We start from the raw sequence: 21,842 nt of genomic DNA on the forward strand, positions 1-21,842 counted from the left end.
AAGGCCTCCTCCATGAGAAGGTGGCATTAGAATTAAGACACAAAAGTTCAAGGGAGAGAGCAAGACCAAGCAGACAGAGCAGCAAGTATAAAGACACTGAGGCAAGAGCGTGCATGGCCACATTCAAGGAATAGTGAGGAGGCTACTATAACTGAAGAAATAAGTGAGGTAACAGAATAGGAGGGAAGCACACAGAAGTAACCAGCAGTCAGGTATTCTAGGGCCTGACTGGTATAGACTTTGACTTTCACACCGAGTGAGATGGTAAGCCATAGTATGATACTGAGCACAAGGTGATCCGACATGACTATCAACAGGCTCATTTTGTGTGCTATTTTGTGAATAGACTGCAGAGTGGTGTTAGGAATTTAATTTTGTCCCCCAGCATATGTATCGAAATCCTACCTCTGTACCTGTAAATATGATCCTGTTTGGAAATCAGAGTTTTCATTTTTTATGTTAATGAGGTCATACCAGAATAGGGTGGGTCTTAAGCCTAATCACATCTGAATTATAAAAAGAGCTGACTAGACACGGAGACACATACAGGAGGAGAGGCACCTTATGAATTCAAGGATTCCATGCAGTTACTGGAAGCTGAAACTGACAAAGGAGGACCTCCCTTAGAGTCACACTCTGAATTTGAATTTCTAGCCTCCTGAACTGTTGAGAAAATAAACTTCTGTTCTTTAAAGCAACACACTTGTAGTATTTTTTTGTTACAGGAGCACAAGCAAGCTAAGACAAGCAGCAAGAATGGAAACATGAAGACCTGAGAATAAGCTGAGAGAGACGATGGTGGGTTGTACTAGAATGGCAGCAGTCGGGGAGTAAGCTGAGAGTCTGGATCTAAATTGTACACAGATGAAAATTTACTGTGAATTGAATGAAGCTTGAGCTTTATAGACCCTTTCAAGCATAGGCTTCTTTCAAAGTCCTCAGAGGGACCCTGGAAATTTGTTGTCATGTTTTTGTGAATTTTGAAAGATAAGATAGTTTAACTAGAAGATTATTAAAGTAATATGTTTGAGGAAACTAAGAAGAGTTTAGTTTTGAACATGTTACCTTTGAGATGTCTATTATGTGTGGGGATGTCAGGTACTCCATGCATAGGCCAGGAGAGAGGGGCAGGCTGGACACATAAACTTGGGAGTCATCCCATGATAGATGGCATTTGAAGACATGAGACTTGCTGAGATATATAGCAGATATGGAGCACGTAGTTTAATCTATAAGCTTGAATTTTAGGGGACAGATATGGAATAGAGATATGAATTTGAGAGTCATCAGAATAGATTCCTTTTGGAGTCATGAAAATCATGAAGAAGTGAATGCAGATGGAAAGGTTAGCTATCCAAGGATTGAGCCCTGCTCATTCCCCATTTAAAGGAGAAGGCAATGAGGAAGAATCAGCAAAGAAGACTGAGAAGAAGCAGTCAGAGCAATCCAAGGAAAACAGATGAGTGTGGTATCCTGAAGACAAGTAAAATTCATCAACTGTGGACAAAAGTTCAAGTAAAAATGAGGATCCAACATTGTTCATCATAGTCAGCAATACGCAGGTGACTGGTAACCTTACTAAGAGCATTTTATGAGAAGAGTCTGTCTCTGAAGACCGAGAACGGGCTCCCATCCCATCCCGTTCACACCAAGAGGGAATGAAAATGTTTGTTACTCACATAAGGAGGCTTCAAGGGAAAGCAGGGAAGGCCTCCCTAGCTGGTTCAAGAATGGCTTGAGAGAGCAGAGAAAGAGACTGGCTTGGGTTTTTGATTGCGATTGTGGGGATGGTGTCAGGTGTGAGAGTTCCCGTGGGCCGGGCTTGCATAGTTTCAACCTCTCTCCTTAGCCAAAGGAGGCAGCATCAGGGCTTTCTTATCGGCTTGCCCAGATGTGGAGCAGAAGGGGAAGAAACAGCCGTGAGGCTTCAAAGCTGTCAACAAACATCAATTTATGGAAGCCAGACTCTATCACAGGGTGTGGGCAAATATATAACCAAAGAGGATCCAGGAAAGAATGCAATGAGAGAAGTGGGAAGTAGCAGCAATGGACAACTCACAGAAATTTTCTACAAACGGAAGGAGAGAAAAGGGATGATGCTAGTGCTGGGAATAGAGTCCCGAGAAGGTTGTTTACAGATAAAAGAAATAACAGTGTGTTGATATGAAGTGTTAGACAGAGAAAACTTGATGTAAGGGACAGAACTGCTGGAGAAGGAGGGAACAGGATGATAGCAACAGGAGAGAAGACAAGTAAGGCTAAAGGCATAGAGCGGGTCAGTGTGTGGGTGAGTTGTGGGGGCTTTTCTTTGCTCGCTTCGGTTTTCTCAATGAAATAGAAAATGAGGTCATCACCTGAAAGCAGTGAATGGAGGTTAGTGTCCAAAATTTGAGGATAAAAGCGAAAAACAGAAAATAGTTATCTAGAAGAGTTGAAGATGTTCTGGGGTTTTCCTCTCTTCTTGAAAGCAAACACTTCTAAACTGAGGTTAGATTATTGACAGCTTTAAAAGTAGTTGGATTTTTTGAGAAACAAAATATTGCATAAGCATGCATAGTCAGTCTGAAATACATGAATAGTTGGATTCTAAATATCTGTTTATACCTATCAGCTTCTGGAAATTCAGAACACAGAATAATGCAATGACTAACAGCCTACTCTCTAGAATTAGAAAGATTAAGTATGGATTAACGCTTCATCACTTTTTAGAGGAGAGACTTGGAACAATTTCCCTAACCTCTCTCTCTCTCAGTTTCTATCAATATCCAGTAGGGTAGTAGAGGAGACTAAATAAGACACAACATGTAATGTGTTAAGTGCATTGCCTAGTACATGTTAAAAAATAAAATTGTAACCCCCATCCATTGCTGGTGGGATTGTAAAATGGCACAGACACCCTAGATAACAGTGTGGTGTCTCCTCAAAAAGTTAAACATAGAATTACCATATGACCCAACAATTCCATTCCTAGGTATACACCCAGAAGAATTGAAAGCAGAAACTCAAACAGATACTTGTACATCGATCATCATTACAGCATTGTCCACAATATCCAAAAGGTAGAAACAATTCAAGTGTCCATCAACAGATGATTGGATAAATAAAATGTGGTATATACATACAACAGAATATCATTCAGCCATCAAAAGAAATGAAGTTCTGATACATGCTACAGCCTTGAAAAATTATGCTGAATGAAATGTCAGTCACCAAATGACAAATATTACATGATCTCACTTATATGAAATACTAGAATAGGGAAATTATAGAAACCAAAGTTTGTTAGTGGTTACCAGGGCGGCGGGTGGTGGGGGGAATGGGAAGGGATTCCTTACGCCGTATTGAGCTCCTGTTAAGGGTGATGAAAACATTTGGAAACAGACAGTGGTGATGGTTGCACACCATGGTGAGCGTAATTAACGTCACCGAGTTGCACACATAAAAATGGTTGAAATGCTTTGTGATACATATTTCACCACTATACTTTTTTTTTAATAAAATCACTTTCATTAGTAGCTGTAACTTTGGGTATTAGAGTTCAGTACTTTCTGAGATGAGCATTTTCTGTGTTCTACCCGAGAAACCTGGCTATTATCTAGAATGGGTTGAAAAAATATGTTACACATACTTTCTCTTCTTCTCCACTCTGGCTACAGCCAAGGTGGAATTCACTCAGCGAGCACAAAGGATGGTTTGACGCTGTGAAGATGTCTCGTCCCAAACGTGTCTAAGTCCCCTTCTATACCTTAGGAATAGCCATTCCTATAGAGAGGACATTCCAATATTCAGTATATCATAAAGCATAAGTGCTCATATTTGCGGGTTTTTTTTTTTTTTTTAAAGTTCTTTTTAAAACAGCAAAGCTTTTTTACCTTTTGGAAACATAGAGATACCCTAGCAGATTTTATATAAGACTGTACAAATTTTACCTAAGCTGATCCTCTTGAAGAAAAATTCATGAAATATTTAAAATGCTATGCCTCAAGGTCACTGCCAAGCATTCTAATTTTATGTGGAGCTGCTATGTGCCTCCATTCAGCATTTTTAATTTGCATGTTTGTTAACCTCTTGACACAAATGATTCTTTGACAGAAATAGCTTCAATTTTTTGCAGTTTTAGAAAAGCACATTGTTTTCTCCGGCAGCATCACTATTCTCTAGTTATGGTTTACATGCTGGCAGTAATAGAAATGTATATACAAATACATATGTGTATCTACATATGTGTTTAAATATCCATCATAACAGTAGAAGAAAAAGAGGGGATTTACCCATTTGAGAATGCTAGAAGCATCCTGCATAGGGAAAACCAGAGTCATAAATTTATAATATGTAGCCACTGTGGCTTGAGGGATAAATAGTCAGTACCTGGAATTACCTGATAAAGTCATACATATGTATAGCTCCATTTTATGTGATAATTACTGAATCTAGCTTTAGCATCTGCTTTTACCAGATAAACTGAATTTATTACTTTGAGTAAAACAGTCACAATAATTCACAGCATTGGGAAGGACTGGCAAATAAAGGGGTCACAAGAGAATAAGAAGGTGAGGATGAAAATTTATTAGAAATTCCAGGCACACTTACAAAATGACAATTGTCCGCGTTATATAAATTTTTAGAAATTATCAATTGTATGTTTAATCTCTATATTCTTCACGAACAAAGTTAAAGCTCAATCCAAAGGCATCTGGAGAATTTCTGAACTATTTATTTTAGTCCTTGAATTTTGAAGTGACTTTTAACATATTTCAAAGTAGCGGTGCATTTTCTCCCCACGCTTAGTAACAAATAACTGATTATGTCCCCCTGTATCTTTTTCAGCTGCCGACCATATAGAAGCAAGTGATAAACTGATAAATGTATTTCAGTAATGAAAGAGATAAGCTGAAGAAGAACGCAGATAGTTGTTCAAAGATACGGGTGTGATAAATCCACTTCCCCATCTACAGAATTCTTCTGCTTAGAATGATCAGCTTTAAGCTGAATCTTAAAATTGTCTATATCAGCTGTGAGATAATAAATGAGTGCTATTTTAACTTGTTAAGTTTCTAGTGATTTGTTATTCAGCATTAGAAAAAAAAATACAATACAAAACTGTTTAAGAATGATAATTTTATTCAAATTTCATAAACTGGATGTAATTCTATTCAAAGTGCATCATTCTTCACAAATTATAAACTATAGAGGGAAAAGCTAGAAACAGACTAGATAATTGGAGGGGAAAACATTCTGCCAGTTATCAAGACTTGTTGTAAAGTGATAATAATGAAAATCGTTGTATTGGCACAAAAGACAAATATTATCAATTCAGCCTCAAACAGACAAATACATATATGGGAACTGGGTGTATGCAGCTCATAGAAAAATTTGCTGAGAGAATCAGTAATTTATAGAGGGGAAGCAGGAATAGTTAAAATATTTATGCAGAGATACTTAACCAATAATTAGGGAATGTAGAATAAAATACCAGTGAAAGACTACTTTTGACATATAGGTAGCTAAAAAAAAAACTACAAATGTCAAAAGTTTAAAGGATGAAGTCTGGGACTCTGCTAATAGAAGCATACATTGTGATGCACGGAGATACTCTGTAGAAAAATTTAAAATGGCCAGATCTCATAACCCAGTACTTTCTCTCCTAGATATACAACTTGGAGAAATTCTTAGATGCAGCCAAAGTCATTGCCAATAATCATTGCAATACTGTTTCTCATATAAAAATATGTCAGTAACCTAAATGTTACTAGAAAAAGGAATACAGAGAATATTGCATATTTACAAAATGCAATATTGCATAGCAGTTTAAAACAATAAATTAGATCTGCATGAGTCAACATGGATATGTCTTAAACGTAAAATGATGAATGAAGAAAGAAGAATTAGGGTTATTTAGAGAAATGGCTGATTCTAGGACTAGGGCGGGGTATATATGACGCTGGAGAATCTTGTAGTGCCAGAAACTAAGGAAATGCTAAAAAAAAAAAGAAGAAGAAGAAGAAAGCAAAGAAGGGGAGAGGAAAGGAAGGAAGGAAGGGGGAAGGGAAGGAGGGAGGGAGAGACGAAGGATGGAGGGAGGGAGGGAGGAAAGACAAAAAGAAAGGAAAAATAGAAAGAACAGAAAAGAAAGAAAAGCTACACAGATATGGTCATGTCAAAGGCAAAGGGTGACAGGAGCTTACTGACAAAGCTCTCCCATTAGCCAAAGACGAAAAATTTTAATCAACAAAATAAGTGATGTAGTTTTGAATTACAATCCAAAGTATAAATATCCATGAGTCCATATTGATTTAAACAAGTAATTGAATAAATATGTAAATGGAGGCGAAGAAGGCAGATTTCCCTTGCAGAAGAAATTCCTAATAATTTAATTTAGTTATGCACACCCTCTTTGACTCCATAGGTGTGGGCTGTACGTAACAACCTCCTTCCAGAGCGTATAGTCTAGAAGGGAGGATGTGACTTTACAGTGCAGAAGCCTGACCAGCTGCTCAGGCAGGTGAGCATGGTGAACATCGTCGTGATAAGCCATGCTGGTAGCATGTCCAACCTGGATACGCTGTGATGGAATTGGCACTGTACCCCCGTGATCTTTCTCCCAAAAACCCATAACCCCAGTCCTCAGTCTAAGCATGAGAAAAATATCAGACACGTCCCAGTAGAACATTTTACAAAATGCCTGATCATTACTCATCGAAATTGTTAAGAAGAGTCTAAGAAACTTCACAACCAAGAGGAGCCGAAGGAGATGTGACAACTGAATGTAATGTGGTGTCTTGGATGGGGTTCTGGAACAGAAAAAGATCAGGTAAAAATGAAGACAATCTGAAGAAAATCTGGGCTTTAGTTGCCAGAATGTTATCAATTTTGGTTCATTAATTGTAACAAATGTATCACACTGATGTCAAATGTTAACAGGAGAGCGAACTCTGCTTCGGCTTTATACTATCGTCACAGTTTTTCCGTAAATCTAAAACGACTCTAAAAAATAAAGTTTATTTCTTTATAAAGGCAAAAAAAAAAAAAAAAAAAAAGCAGAGCTATTTGAATAGTATGATTCAATTTTTTTTTAAAAAAGATTAATGGTGAAATTTGACAAGTATTAAATCTAGGGGTATGTTATGGTATATCTATGATAACTTTGTGCATTATTACATTATACTATATTATTTTTGTGCCTTTTCTTATTTTAAATCTTTATTATAAAAAGAAAATAAAGTTCCCATGAAAAGAAAAAGAAAGCTCTGCCAAATATTCCCTGGTTAGACAAGGCTGGATAATCACTGATGTGGACTATCGTGGAATTACTCACTTGATTTTGTTTATAGGCTTTTTGCTTTTCTTTCTCCCATCCATGTATTTTATTTCTGGAACGGGATTAAAGCTAGTCTCTTTAATATGGAGCTTTGTAAGTAATAGTTGTAACATCTTGGCAAATGGAGATCTGTTGCAAACCCAATGCTTTGCAGAATCTTTACAAGCAAATGTTTTAGTTTATAATAAGGCCTCTCAAATCAGGCAACCAAGAACGCAGGTTTTCACATCCTAAGTGCTAACAGGTAATTTTTATTTATAAAAATACGTACAGCAGCTGAAAGCCTGCTACTTTATGATGACTTGAAAATAATATTAGCATGTATTTACACTGTATTCTAGATAATCGGCCTAATTTCCCCAGCTCTGTCTCCCCGGGGGTCAGAGTTGTACCCCCCAGAAGTGTGGAAGGAGCAAAAACTCTTTCTTCTCTTCCTACTCACTTTGTACACGCAGAGAGCAGAAAGCAGAGAGCAGAGAGCAGCTCCGTGGTTAACCGGCCGCCCATGTAGTTTTCTAAAAGATTCTGAAAGCTTTTCTACAAAAGAATCTTAGCAGGGTGCCTAGAATTTTGTCCAGAAAAAATGCCGCCTAGAGAATCAAGAGGAAGAGGGAGAACAGACAGAGAGAACAAAAATCTGGTTACCCAGACACTGAAGAGACAACTCCGCCAGAGAGAAAATGCGTTAATTATTTAAGATTGTCCTAAGTGGACTTGACAGGCAATTACTAATGACATTCCTGTGGTTATCGCCCCATGGGGAATACGGAAAAGCTGATGCAAGCCATTTGTCTAAAAACATCTGGTTAAAGATCATTGTTCCCTGACTGGGTTGGAACATCTGATTAATTGAAAACCAAAGGGATGAATGCTTACCTCCACTACCAAAGCTATACTATAGACTGACCCTCAAATGTGGCATTTGCTTCACTGGCTCAACTCCATCTTGCTCTGCTTCTGTCATAGTGAGAGATTAGTTTCAAGAACATATGAGGGAAAAAGCCAATTTTCAAAAGCAACGCTTTACGCATTTATTTAATCTTAAAGGAAAATGTATCTTTATTTACAAAGTGATGCTTAGCCTTTTTTTGAGAGATGACAGATCCATTAGAGAATGAGACAAAAGATACAAAAACTTTCCCGGCTGCCCATAAAATGCAAGCACATACAGACCTTCAGTATTTTTCAAACACCATCGTGGGGGTCGTGTATACCCTGGAGCCCTGTAATGAATCACAGATTAATAATTTATAATTCCTCTAAGCATTTGGAATCCATCAATTATTACAGGCTAGTTTGTTTCTATAATAGTGTAACGTTTTACAACTTAAAAGAACAGTCGTGAAAATAGGCACCACGCTGCAATTGTGTCCAAGCTGTGCATCAAACATGCAGACACAAATAAATAGATTTAGCGTTTAAAAGCAGGCCATATGTTGTTTTAGTGAGGAGAAACACTAAGTGTACTGAAAGGTTTAAAATATGGAGGTGGGAATGTTTTGAGAACATTTTTTTCCCTTCAGTTTGAATGTGAATGGGAACAAGGAGTTCACAAAATAATTTGTAAATATAATCAAGAATATATGTTACATTTAGATAGATACAGATATTTAAATAGCCTCTAGAAACATACGTATATTACATTTGTTATAAATTTCTATATCAGAAATAAGATAAGTCTCTGAACTCTGTTTCACAGTTATTACAGCAACATATAAAACAAATTTACAGTTTAATGAAGTACAAAATTATTGAAGAAAAGCAGAAACTAGATGTTAAACCAGTCTTGGTAGCCGTACATGTTTAAGCCTACAAATACACAAGTACTAACTATTTATTTCAGTCTAAAATTGTTCCTTGGTTCAAGTATTATTGACAATTCATTTATTTATCATTTGACATGTACTTACGGAGCCCTCACTATTTGCCAGGTACTATGCTGGGCAATGGAGCCCTGGTGGCACAGTGGTTAAGAGCTACGACTGCTAACCAAAAACCCTAACCCTAACGCTAACCCTAACCAAAAGGTCAGCAGTTGGAAGCCTCCAGCTCCTTGGAAACCCTATGAGGCAGTTCTGCTCTGTCCTGTAGGGTCTCCATGAGTCGAATCGGCTCGATGGCAATGGGTATGCTAGGCAATAGGAACACAACAGCAAACAAGACAGAACGGCCCATTTCTTCCTGGCGCTTGCAATTCCACACTGGTGGCAGAGGAGGGGGTACGGATGACCCAGTCCTAGACGGCCCTTCTAATTTCATCTCACACCACTCGCCCATTGCTGTCAATTCAACACACACGTAGCCTTCTCTTAGACTCTCTCTTTCCTTTCTACTTCCTACGTTCAGTGTTTCTTGGAAAAATCTTCTATACTAATCATGACTCCAACACTCACTGGGGCCCCTAAGCCCAGTCTGCACTAGCTAATTCCAACTTTTTTTTCAGGTCTCATTTAATGTTCTTCCCTCAAAAGCTCCTTCTTTTTAATACTCTTCACATTGTAAATTATTTGCTGAAAATTTATGTTTTTCAACTAAATTTTGTGCTCCATAATGGTATGGTCCCAGGACCCTCCATAATTCCTGGAAAGAGCAGATGATTGTTATTGATTGAATTGTCTCCCCCCTCAAAGTTATGCTGAAATCCTAACTTCTGTATATACGTAAATATTTAAATATGACCCTATTATGTATTGAACTGTGTTCCCCAAAATATGTGTTGTAAATTCTAACTTCTATGCCTGTGGTCATAATCCCGTTTGGGAATGGGCTGTCTACATTAGGTTAATAAGAAAGAATTAGTGTGGGATGTGTCCTGAGCCAATCTTTTTTGAGATATAGAAGAGATGATACAAGCAGAGATGGGGTAAGACAGATGCCGAGACACGTGTGAAGACCTCCAAGGACCCAGGAAACAAGCAGAAGAGTGAGGACCTTCCCCCAGAGCCGACAAAGAGAAAAAGCCTTCTCCCTGAGTCTGAACCCTGAATTCGGACTTCTAGCCTCCCAAACGGTGAGAAAATAAACTTCTGCTTATTAAAGCCACCCACTTGTGGTATTTCTGTCATAACAGCGCTGGATAACTAACACAGACACTCTTTGGAAATAGAAACTTCCTTTTGTGATGCTGATGAGACCATACCAGAGGCGAATGGGTCCTAGATCTAATCCCTTCTGAATTAAAAAGAGCAGAATAGACACAGACGCACAGGGAGACGTACCTCCAAGTCCAGGAACTCCAAGGATTGCTGACAGCTGAAAGGGAAAAAAAAACTTTCCTGCAAAATTGACCCCCTGACATTGGGCTTCAGGCCTCCTGAACCGTGTGAGAAGATAAATTTCTGTTCTTCAAGCCAGCTACGTGTGTTATTTTGTTATGACAGGCTTGGGAAACTGAGGCAGTGGCTCATATAAGAGGACAAAGAAAGACGTGAATAAACGGAAGATTAGCTGATGTGCCATGGACGGTTTACAGCTTTCAGAAGCTTCAATGTCCTGTGCAGAGAGTGAGCTCCAGAAGGGGAACGCAGGGACCTTCTGTGGATGGTGAACGCCCTGTCACTATACATGACTGAACATACTGCTGCATAGTGGGCGTCACAGAAAATGTGCTCCATTGAGACCCTCGTTTCATCCACTCTTCCATTAATTTGCACAGGTGTAATTTCCACATCTATAAAAATTCATTGAATGCACAAGAAACAGACCTGCTCTCTATCTGTTCTTTACACAAGATTTTCTAGCGTACAATACAGGGTCTGGCGTAGAGTCAGATCTCCACACACATGTGTTAAGTGGATGATTGAATGCACTGAGAACCAAAGAATAAAATGCCTGAAACTGAATACAAAACACAACATCCAAGATTGGGGAAAAGGTATTCTAAGGCTCTAATTCCTGAACTCGGAATGTTTTAGCCAAAATAATCCACATTGAATATTTATGTTGCATAAGCATGTTGGCATTTTTAGAAATCAAGCTTTCTTTTCCCTTCATTAGATATCTTCATTAAAAAAAGGTTTATTTCTAAGTTCAAATGCATTGAAAATACAGCACAAATATTAAGAAGCAATAGGGAACTGCACATTTGCAAACATTAAAAATCCAAACAGAAAAACAGGCATCATCTGTTCCTTTCTCATCATACCTTAATTTGATATGCAAATCAATATGACTTCTGCCCATATCTAAATTTTACTTGGCAATTTGCTAATTTATTTTTACCTAATACAGTACATAGACACAGACATTGATACACAAAATTATACTAAAATCGTTTTCTAATTTCTAATATTTTATTAACCGATGTTGGAAGTGCGATGATTTTGAATACTCCAAGGTAAACATTTTGCTGTAAAATGCTCTCTAATCTTTTTTTCTGATTATGATTGATTTTATTCCAACAATATGACCTCATTTTCCTTTTGTCTATTTTATATACAAGGAATGAAGAGTCCAACTTAATAACAATGAGCTTTTTTACAGAAGAGGAACAAAAACCCCAAATAACTTTCTGAATGTGAAATCGGCTTCCCTGAACTCATTCTTCATGAACGAGCTAATTGGTGTCTCCAAACAACATTTAACTTAAAGAATTAATGGATATTTACTGAGTTTCACACATGGTTTATAAAGCAGAATTGTGACAAAAATAGTCCCAACTTTTAGAAGGAAAAGCTTATTTCATTATAGTAGTTACCTTATCAACTGCTTTGTATGAATATTCTTCTTTCACCCTCAAATGGCTGACAAAGTAACACTGTTTTGTTACCACAATAACGTGGATTAGAGCCGCCTACCGCAATAGCCAATCCTGAGACAGGGCTGAGGTGAGCAGCAAGAGTTTTATTACATATCAGTATATAGGAGACAGAGGGGAATAGATTCGTCCAAAAAACCCGTCTCCCCTACTGGGGATCGGCTGAAGGCTTTTATAGGGACAGGATTATGGCTCTTAGAAGTTTGTGTTAGTTCCCCCTTGAGGTGGTCACGTCTCAGAACAATTGGTCTTTTCTTGGGGGTTATCTGGCCACATCCTGGTTTTCTTGTCCCAAGATGGGTGCTTTGTTCGGTTTGTCATTCCTAGATCATTATCACTTGTTTTCCACCCTCCAGGGAGGAACGTCGATTAATCTTAAACTTTTTATACAGACTGGAAAGCGAGGGAAAGACAAGGTCATGAGCCAATGCGGGATCAGCGATGGGGAGTGATAACAGTGAGCCAGACCTACGCAGCCTCTTCCAGTTTTTCTCATCTGTTAAACGGGTTACTTACTTAGTAAGAATATATTAAGATAAACTGATAGTTTGCATGTATGAAACTGTTGAGACATAAACCAAAAACCAAACTCGTTGCCTTCCAGTCGATTCCGACTCATAGTGACCCTATAGGGCAGAGTGGAACTGCCCCATAGGGTTTCCCATCAGGGCTGCTGGATTCAAACTGCCCACCTTTTGGTTAGCAGCCGAGCCCTTAACCACCAATACACAATTCAAGCATCATTTGCCACTCATATTGTCGTCTAAATTTATCTAAGAAACAAGTCATCAGTTGCAGGGAATGGAATTTTTTTTTCTTAATTTATTGTAATGGTGCTGACCTCTTTAGAAAGAAGGAAAAGTTATGTCCAGCCGGTAATCTATCTTTACAAATGACTGCATCTGTTTGAAAAACGCATTTGGCTCCAGGTGCTCCTAGCCTGCCTTGTGTCCTAGAGCACCAGGCAGACTCAGAGTTACAATCCTCTCAGCTCTTCTTCAGCCTCTAAGCTTGTGAATGTGCCGTGCGACTCTCTCTTAATCAAGGCACTGGTGAGAACTCGGGTAACGTCTGAAATAGCCTGACTGCAGAAGAGAGGGAATGATTTCAGCAATGTGAAACTGGTGTGCCATTTAAGTGCACTGTGACCCTGGGCCATTTTCCTAAGCTCTCTTCGTCCTTATTTATTTATTTGTAAAATGGATGTATTAATTATAAATTCCTCATAAATTTGCTGTGAGAATTAATTTAGATAATACCTTCAAGGTGGTGTGGCTAACACAGGTCCACTGTAATCGCTCAGTGTTATTTAGATTGTATTAGCAATGGTGCTGAAGGTGCGTGGGTGGCACAAACAGATCAGCACTCACCTACCAGCAGAAAGACTGGCAGTTTGAACCCACCCAGAAGTGCCTGGGGAGACAGACCAGGTGATCTGCTTCTGAAACGTCACAGTTTTGAAAACTCTGTGGAACGGTCCCACTCTGCAACGATGGGACTGCCTGCCTTGAGCTGGAATACAACCATAAGCCGTAGTAGCAATACTTGTATTTGTATTTTGTGTATCATGCAGATTCTCTGACGTTTACACCCTGACTGTGAAAATTGTTTATTAACACAAAAATACTGCTCATTGTATGTGGGCCTCTGTTTAGAGCTGGTGTTACCCTGTTACTTCATTCTCAATATGGTATTCTAGCAAATACTGACATGCAGCACCCTTTCCATCGCTCCTCTCCCTGTGAGAAAAAAATGATACTCAAAGTGTAGGATTTTATGCATAACCAACACAGTGGCCGCCGTTCAATCCTACATTAGAATTTCAAAGCAGGAAAATCCGATATTCTCTCCCATCCCAGTATCAGGGATATTACTCTCAGGTCTGGGAACATGATCGCTTGTTCTGATCCTCTGCTTCTGTCGAATATGGGACCTCACTCATGTTCGGAAGTTGGCCTCACCTTCCACCTCCACAAACATTAAAATAAGAAATAAAGGTTCTTTTCCTTTAAATTTTTATATCAATTACTCGAAAAGTCAGTTGTGTACCCCAAACATTTCCTGAAAGTGTGGAGGCAAACACAGAAGATTCGAGCACGGGGAACATGTGACTTAATAACAACATCGTTGCCGCATGCTGCCGAGTCCATTTCTGACTGACAGTGACCCCAGGTGACAGTGTAGGACTGCCCCATAGGGTTTTCTAGGCTGTAGTCTTTATGGAGGAGCCCTGGTAGTGCAGTGGTTAAGAGCTCAGTCTACTAACCAAAAGGTTGGCAGTTCAAACCATCAGGCACTCCTTGGAAACCCTATGGGGCAGTTTTACTAACCCTGGTGGCGTAGTGGCTAAGAGTTTGGTTGCTAACCAAAAGGAGAGCAGTTCGAATCCACCAGGCGCTCCTTAGAAACCCTGTGGAGCAGTTCTACTCTGTGCTATAGGGTCGCTGTGAGTCAGAATGGACTCCACAGCAATGGGTTTGGTTTGTTTGATTTTACTCTTTATGGAAGCAGGTTGTCAGGTCCTTCTCCCGTGGAGCTGCTGGGAGAGTTCCAGCTGCCAACCTTTCGTTTAATAATAACAGATATCCCTGTTTAGAGGACTCCCCCTCCCATCTTCTCTGTTCTCCAAGCCCCTCTCTAGTTTCTTTGAAGCGCAATATTTCTCACACTTTGCTATGTAGAACAATCCAAGGTTTTCTTACTCCTTCCACAGACCCCGCTCTGGGGCTACTTTTACATGTGTGAAAATTCGTTACTGGGCTCTGTCTGCTAAACAGAGATCCCTTTACTGTAGCAGCCAAACTGCAGCAACACAAAGCACTGGTAAGAAGCTTTGGAACAAAAACCTTCCTTTAATATTATCCCATAAAACTTTCTGAGCATTGTTCCACTGTGCTGGCTTGGCTAAGCAGAAGGCAGCAGAATTAAATTTATTCTCCCCTTGATATTAATTACAGCTACAATCAATATCTTATATGGCAGAAGCATCTTAATTCCGTTGTTACTGTTGTTAAAGCTACATTTAAAAAAATCACAGCTCTTTACGGGATGCTTTAAACAGTGTAAACCTGTGGGAAATACAGACAAAAGAACAGCCAAATCAAAGGCTCCTTGGCTTTTTTCTCAGTTTTGGGATTCTTGCCAATTACAAGAACAATGCAGCAATGCATGAGTATGCAAATACATTTTCACTAAAAAAATGTTAAAGTTACAGATGTTGAAAATAATCAAAACTCAAAGAAATTGAAACAAGGTTTTTTCTCAGCAGTTTTTCTATATACATATAGAATTCCAAAAAATGCAAGCAAATGGTTCAAAGTAGGCTGGTTATGAGTCAGAATCGACAACTGGTTTAGGCTAGTTATAATGAAGCTTATAAAGAGAGAAGGAGGGAGAAGAATAGACCAACCATTGGCTAAACTGAACATGATTGATTGAACCCTGCCCTCCTCCTTCTACTGAAATCAACTGATATCAGGTCCCAAGGTGGTCTCTGGCCTTCCACTCACCTGCAGCCATCCTACCTTTTGAAATTTGAATTAAGTAATCCTGGCTTCAAATAGGAAAGAAAAGATTAGCAACTTGGGGTGAAAAATCAATTTGGGGTAAGGAATTTTTTTATGGTTAACATTTGGTTTCTTGGGTAAAAAAACCTTAAAATCAAAGTGAGATGTCTGTTATTAATTTTTCTCTTTGACACAAATAAAAACCCATAGCATCTGTAACCACCACTCTGGTCTCACCGTCTCTCCCATAGGCAAACAAGCTTATCAGTGTGGTATGCATTCTTTCAATGGATTTACAAACCGCTGGAAGTATACACAGGAAGCCTTGGTGGCTACAATGTTGAAGTGTTAGGCTGCTAACCAAAATGTTGGCTGTCTGCAGTTGGACCCCACCAGCTGCTCCATGAGAGAAAAGATCTGGTGATCTCCTCCGTCAAAGCTTACAGCCTGTGAAACCACCTCTATGGGGGCTATTCGCCTCTGTTGTATAGGGTCACTATGAGCCAGACTCTACTCCACGGCACACAACAACAACAGAAGTATGTTGCTGTTGTTGGTAGGTGCCATTGAGTCAGTTCCAACTCATAGACACACTAAGTACAGTGGAAGGAAACACTGCCCGGTCCTGTGACATCCTCACAATCATTGTTGTTTGAGCCCATTGTTGCAGCCACTGTGTAATCCATCTCGTTGAGAGTCTGCCTCTTTTTTGGTGACCCTCGACTTTACCAAGCATGATGTGCTCCAGGGCCTGGTCCCTCCGGATAACATGTCCAAAGCACCTGAGAAGAAGTCTCACCATCCTCGCTTCTAAGGAGCATTCTAGCTGTACTTCTTCCAAGACAGACTTGCTCATTCTTCTGGCATTCCATGGCATATTCAATATTCTTTGCCAACACCATAATTCAAAGGCATCAATTCTTTTTCATTCTTCTTTATTCACTGTCCAACTTTCGCATGCATATGAGGCGATTGAAAATACCATGGCTTGGGTCAGGCTCACCTTAGTCCTCAAAGTGAATTCTTGGCATTTTAACAATTTAAAGAAGTTTTTGCAGCAGATTTGCCCGATGCAATACGTCATTTGATTTCTTGACTGCTGCTTCCATGGGCTGACACATCTACAAAATATGTATCTACAAAAATATATTGTTTTGTTTGCATATTTTTACATGAAATGTCTTACTATATATAGTACAGGTATATACATACACGCATACTTTTTTGATTCAATGTGTCTTGGACATATTCCTATTCAGTTCATGTAAATACATCTCATTCTTTTAACTTTCGAAGTACGGAAGACCATTATTGATGAAGATTTAGTCCAATCCCATTTTATCTGCTCTTAAACATAGTACAATAAATAGCTTAGAACATATGTCATAACACACGTGTTTCTCTGTTAGACAAAACAAGAAGTAAAACTGCTGGCTTATAGGTGCTATTAAATATTTTAGTAGATACTGGCAACATCACTTTCCAAAGTGGCTGTAGAAGTTTCCTACCACGCATAAACCCCTGCTTCCTTACACTTTTACCGGCACTGATACCAAAAATCTTTTATTTCTTAACTTTGTACTATGTGTTAGGAGAAAAATTAATTCCCTGGTTATAGTCTGAATTTCCATAATTGCGTGAGATTGGAATCTCATTATTTTATTAGCCATTTGTAGATTCTTTTCAATGTAGTGCCCATTTATATCCTTTGCTTATTTTCCTATTGGGCCTCCTTGGCATTTTTTTTTTTTCTTCTACTATCTAAGCCGTCACCAAAAGATCAGAATTTTATGCTTTAGAATATAATTCAGAGATTATGATCTTTGCTTTTTCTCTCTCCGTAATCTCTTCTTTGTTGTTAACTGTTTATGTTACCAGAAAAAAAAAAATGCAGAAGACTTTAAAAACGGGCAAAAGATTACTGAATGACCTTTCAGCGAAGTGATAGCAGTGGTCCAGACGATGCTTCCCAGGTTATATAAGTTCATAATGTTCTTTGTCTTTGGCTATTTTTCAGTTCTGTAGAGATTAAAATTAATTTATCAAGATCTATTGGTTTGATAAATGATGATTCTTATTCATAAAAATGTAAAAGAGTTTTCTCTGCTAGCAATACAACTGACACGAGCCCTGAGAAAAAGATGTTTCCAAACCTTACATTTTGTTCCCTACAGGATACTATTTTCATCTATTAGGAAATTCATTTTATAATTAATACATGTTGTTGTTGTTAGGTGCCATCAAGTCATTACTGACACATAGAGACCTCATGTACAACAGAACAAAACACTGCCCAGTCCTACACCATCCACACAATTGTTGTCATGCTTGAGCCCATTGTTGCAGCCACTGTGTCAATCCATCTCCTTGACAGTCTTCCTCTTTTCCACTGACCCTCTACTTCACCAAGCAAAATGTCCTTCTTCAAGGACTGATCCCTCCTGATAGCACGTCCAAAGTATGTGAGATGATGTCTCGCCATTCTTGCTTCTAAGGAGCATTCTGGCTGCGCTTCTTCCAAGACAGACCTGTTCTTTCTTCTGGCAGTCTATGGCATATTCAGTATTCTTCGCCAACACCATAACAAAAGCATCAATTCTTTTTAGTCTTCCTTATTTATTGTCCAGCTTTGGCACGCGTATGAGGCGACTGAAAATAACAGGGCTTAGGTAAGGTGCACCTGAGTCTTCAAGTTGACATCTTTGCTTTTTTAAACTTTAAAGAGGTCTTTTGCAGCAGATTTGCCCAATGTAATGCTTCCTTTGATAACGTGACTACTGATGCCATGGGTGTTGATTGTGGATTCAATAAAATGAAATCCTTGACAACTGCAGTCTTTTCTCTGTATATGGTAATGTTGCTTACTGGTCCAGTTGTGAGGATTTTTGTTTCTTTATGTTGAGCTGCAATCCACACTGAAGGCTGTGGTCTTCGATCTTCATCAGTGAGTGCTTCAAGTCCTCTTCACTTTCAGCAAGCCAAGTTGTGTCAGCTGCATATCACGGTTGTTAAGGAGTCTTCCTGCAATCCTGATATCAAGTTTTCTTCATATACTCCAGCTTCTCGGATTATTTGCTCAGCATACAGATTGAATAAGGATGGTGAAAGCACACAACCCTGACGCACACCTTTCCTGACCTTAAACCATGCAGTATCTCCTTAATCTCTTTGAACAACTGCCTCTTGGTCTATGAACAGTTTCCCTACGAGCATAATTCAGTGTTCTGGAATTCCCATTCTTTGCAATGCTATCCATAATTCGTTATGATTCACATAGTTGAATGCCTTTGCAGAGTCAATAAAACACAGATAAACATCTTTCTGATATTCTCTGCTTCCAGCCATGATCCATCTACATTAGCAATGACATCCCTTCTTCCACGTCCTCTTCTGAATCAGGCTTGAATTTCTGGCAGTTCCCTGTTGGTGTACAGATGCAACCACTTCTGAATGATCTTCAGCAAAATTTTACTTTTGTGTGATTTTAATGATATTCTTCAGTAACTTCTACGTTTTGTTGGATCACCTTTCTTTAGAATGGATACAAATGTGGAACTCTTCCAGTCGGTTGGCCAGGAAGCTGTCTTCCAAATTTCTTGGCATAGGAGAATAAGCACTTCCAGCATTGCATCGCTTTGCTGAAACATCTCGATTGGTATTCCATCAATTCCTGAAGCCTTGTTTTTCACCAATGCCTTCAGTGCAGCTTGGACTTTTCCTTCAGGACCAGTGATTCCTGATCATACGCCACCTCCTGAAATGGCTGGATACCACCAATTCTTTTTGGTACAGTGACTCTGTGTAGTCCTTTCAACTTCTTTTTATGCTTCCTGTGTCATTAAATATTGTCACTGTAGAATCCTTCAATATTACAAATCGAGGCTTGAAGTTTCCTTCAGTTCTTTCAGCTTGAGAAATGCCAAGTGTGTTCTCTTTTGGTTTTCTAACTCTAGATCATTGCACATTTCATTATAATACTTTACTTTGTCTTCTCAAGCTGTCCTTTGACATTTTCTTCTCAGCTCTTTTACTTCATCTTTTCTTCCATTCATTTTAACTACTCTACTTTTAACAGCAAGCTTCAGAGTCTCTTCCGACATCCATTTTTGTCTTTTCTTTCTTTCTTGTCTCTTTAATGACCTTTTGCTTTCTTTATGTATGATGTCCTCAATGTCATTCCATAACTCATCTGGTCTTCTGTCATTAGTGTTCAATGCATCTAATCTATTCTTGAGATGGTCTCTAAATTTAGGTGGGATATTCTCAAGGTCGTACTTTGGCTCTCGTGGACTTATTTTAATTTTCTTCAGCTTCAATTTGAGCATGCATATGAGCAATTCATGGTCAGTTCTGCAGTCATCCCCTGGCCTTGTTCTGACTGATGATATTGAGCTTTTCCATCATATCTTTCCATAGATGTAGTCAATTTGACTTCTGTGTATTCCATCTGGCAAGGTCCACGTGTATAGTCGCCGTTTATGTTGTTGAAAAAAGGTATTTGCAATGAAGAAGTCATTGGTCTTGCAAAATTCTTTCATGTGATCTCTGGCGTCATTTCTATCACCAAGGCCATATTTTCCAACTATTGTTCCTTCTTCTTTCTTTCCATCTTTCACATTCCAGTCACCAGTATTTATTAATGTTTCTTGATTGTATGTTTGATCAATTTCAGACTGTAGAAGTTGGTAAAAGTCTTCTATTTCTTCATCTTTGGCATTAGTGGTTGGTGCATAAATTTCAATAATAGTTGTATTAACGGATCTCCCTTGTAGGCATATGGACATTACCTATCACTATCAGTTTTGCACTTCAGGATAGATCTTGAAATATTGTTTTTGACAATGACTGCAATGCCATTCCTCTTCAATTTGTCATTCCCGGTATAGCAGACCCTAAGATTGTCCAATTTGAAACGGCCCATACCAGTCCATTTTGGCAAGCTAATGCCTAGGATATTGATATTTTTGCGTTCCATTTCATTTTTGACGACTTCCAATTTTCCTACATTCATACTTCGTACATTCTATATTCTGATTATTAATCGGTTTGCAGCTGTTTCTTCTCATCTTGAGTCGTGTCACACAAGCAAATGAAGGTCCCAAAAGCTTGACTCCATCAATGTCATTAAGGTCGATTCTTCTTTGAGGAAGAAGCTGTTCCCCAGTGATATGCTGAGTGCCTTCCAACCTGAGGGGCGCCATCTTACAGCAATTTATCATACAACATTCTGCTGCTATTCATTAAGTTTTCACTGGCTAATTTTTTCAGACATAGATCACCAGGTTCTTCTTCTTAGTCTGTCTTAGTCTGGAAGCTCAGCTGAAACCTATGCATAATGGGTGACCGTGCTGGTGTTTGAATACTGGTGGAATAGCTTCTAGCATCACAGCAACACGCAAGCCACCACAGTGTAACAAAATGACAGGCACATGAGGAATTGGTGGTGCAGTGTAGCTATGACAAGCTACAGCTACTCACCAAAAGGCTGGCAGTTGGAATCCACCAGCCACCCCTTGGAAACCCTGTGGGCAGTTCTGTTCTGTTCTATAGGTTCACTATGAGTCAGAATTGACTCGACAGCAGTGGGTTTATAGATATATTGGAAACCCTATGGGGCAGTTCTACTCTGTCCCATAGGGTTAGGGTCGCTATGAGTGGTAATCGACTCAACGGCAACAGGTTTTTTGGTTTGTGTGTGTCTATATCCATATCTGTATCTATCTGTCTATATATATATGTATATATGACTGTTTTTTGGATTCTCCTTTGAACTTTTTTTGTCTAACCGATTCTTTCCTTATTTAATTAGTTAAATAAATTATTTTATACATGTTCATTTTATATTTGCATGGCTTATGATTTTGCCCTTTTAAAACTTATGTTTTAATAATGTTATTACATTATTTCTTTACTCAGTCCTTTATAGTACAATGCAACGTTTCTATACTACATGAAATTTCACAATACGTGCAAGCTATGCACAAGAGGTAAATGTTTATTTCTTGATAATGCTAGATTTAAAAAGATAAAATTGTAACCAAGTAAGCAATAAAGAGATAATAATACAGGTCACTGTGAAACAATACTAAAGTTATTTAACCAAAGATCTTAAAGTAAAACCCTTAGCTTTCTTTTCTAAAAGCCATGAGGCATTAGTATTCAGACTCAGGAATCTTATTCTAATGAGAGGCCAAACCTTTGCCTTCCAGGCAGATTACACAAAGAATAAAGTAACCCTTTAACTCAGAAATTAAAGAAAATT

Source organism: Trichechus manatus, unplaced genomic scaffold (assembly GCF_000243295.1).
Source record: "Trichechus manatus latirostris isolate Lorelei unplaced genomic scaffold, TriManLat1.0 scaffold00281, whole genome shotgun sequence".
NCBI lineage: Eukaryota > Metazoa > Chordata > Mammalia > Sirenia > Trichechidae > Trichechus > Trichechus manatus.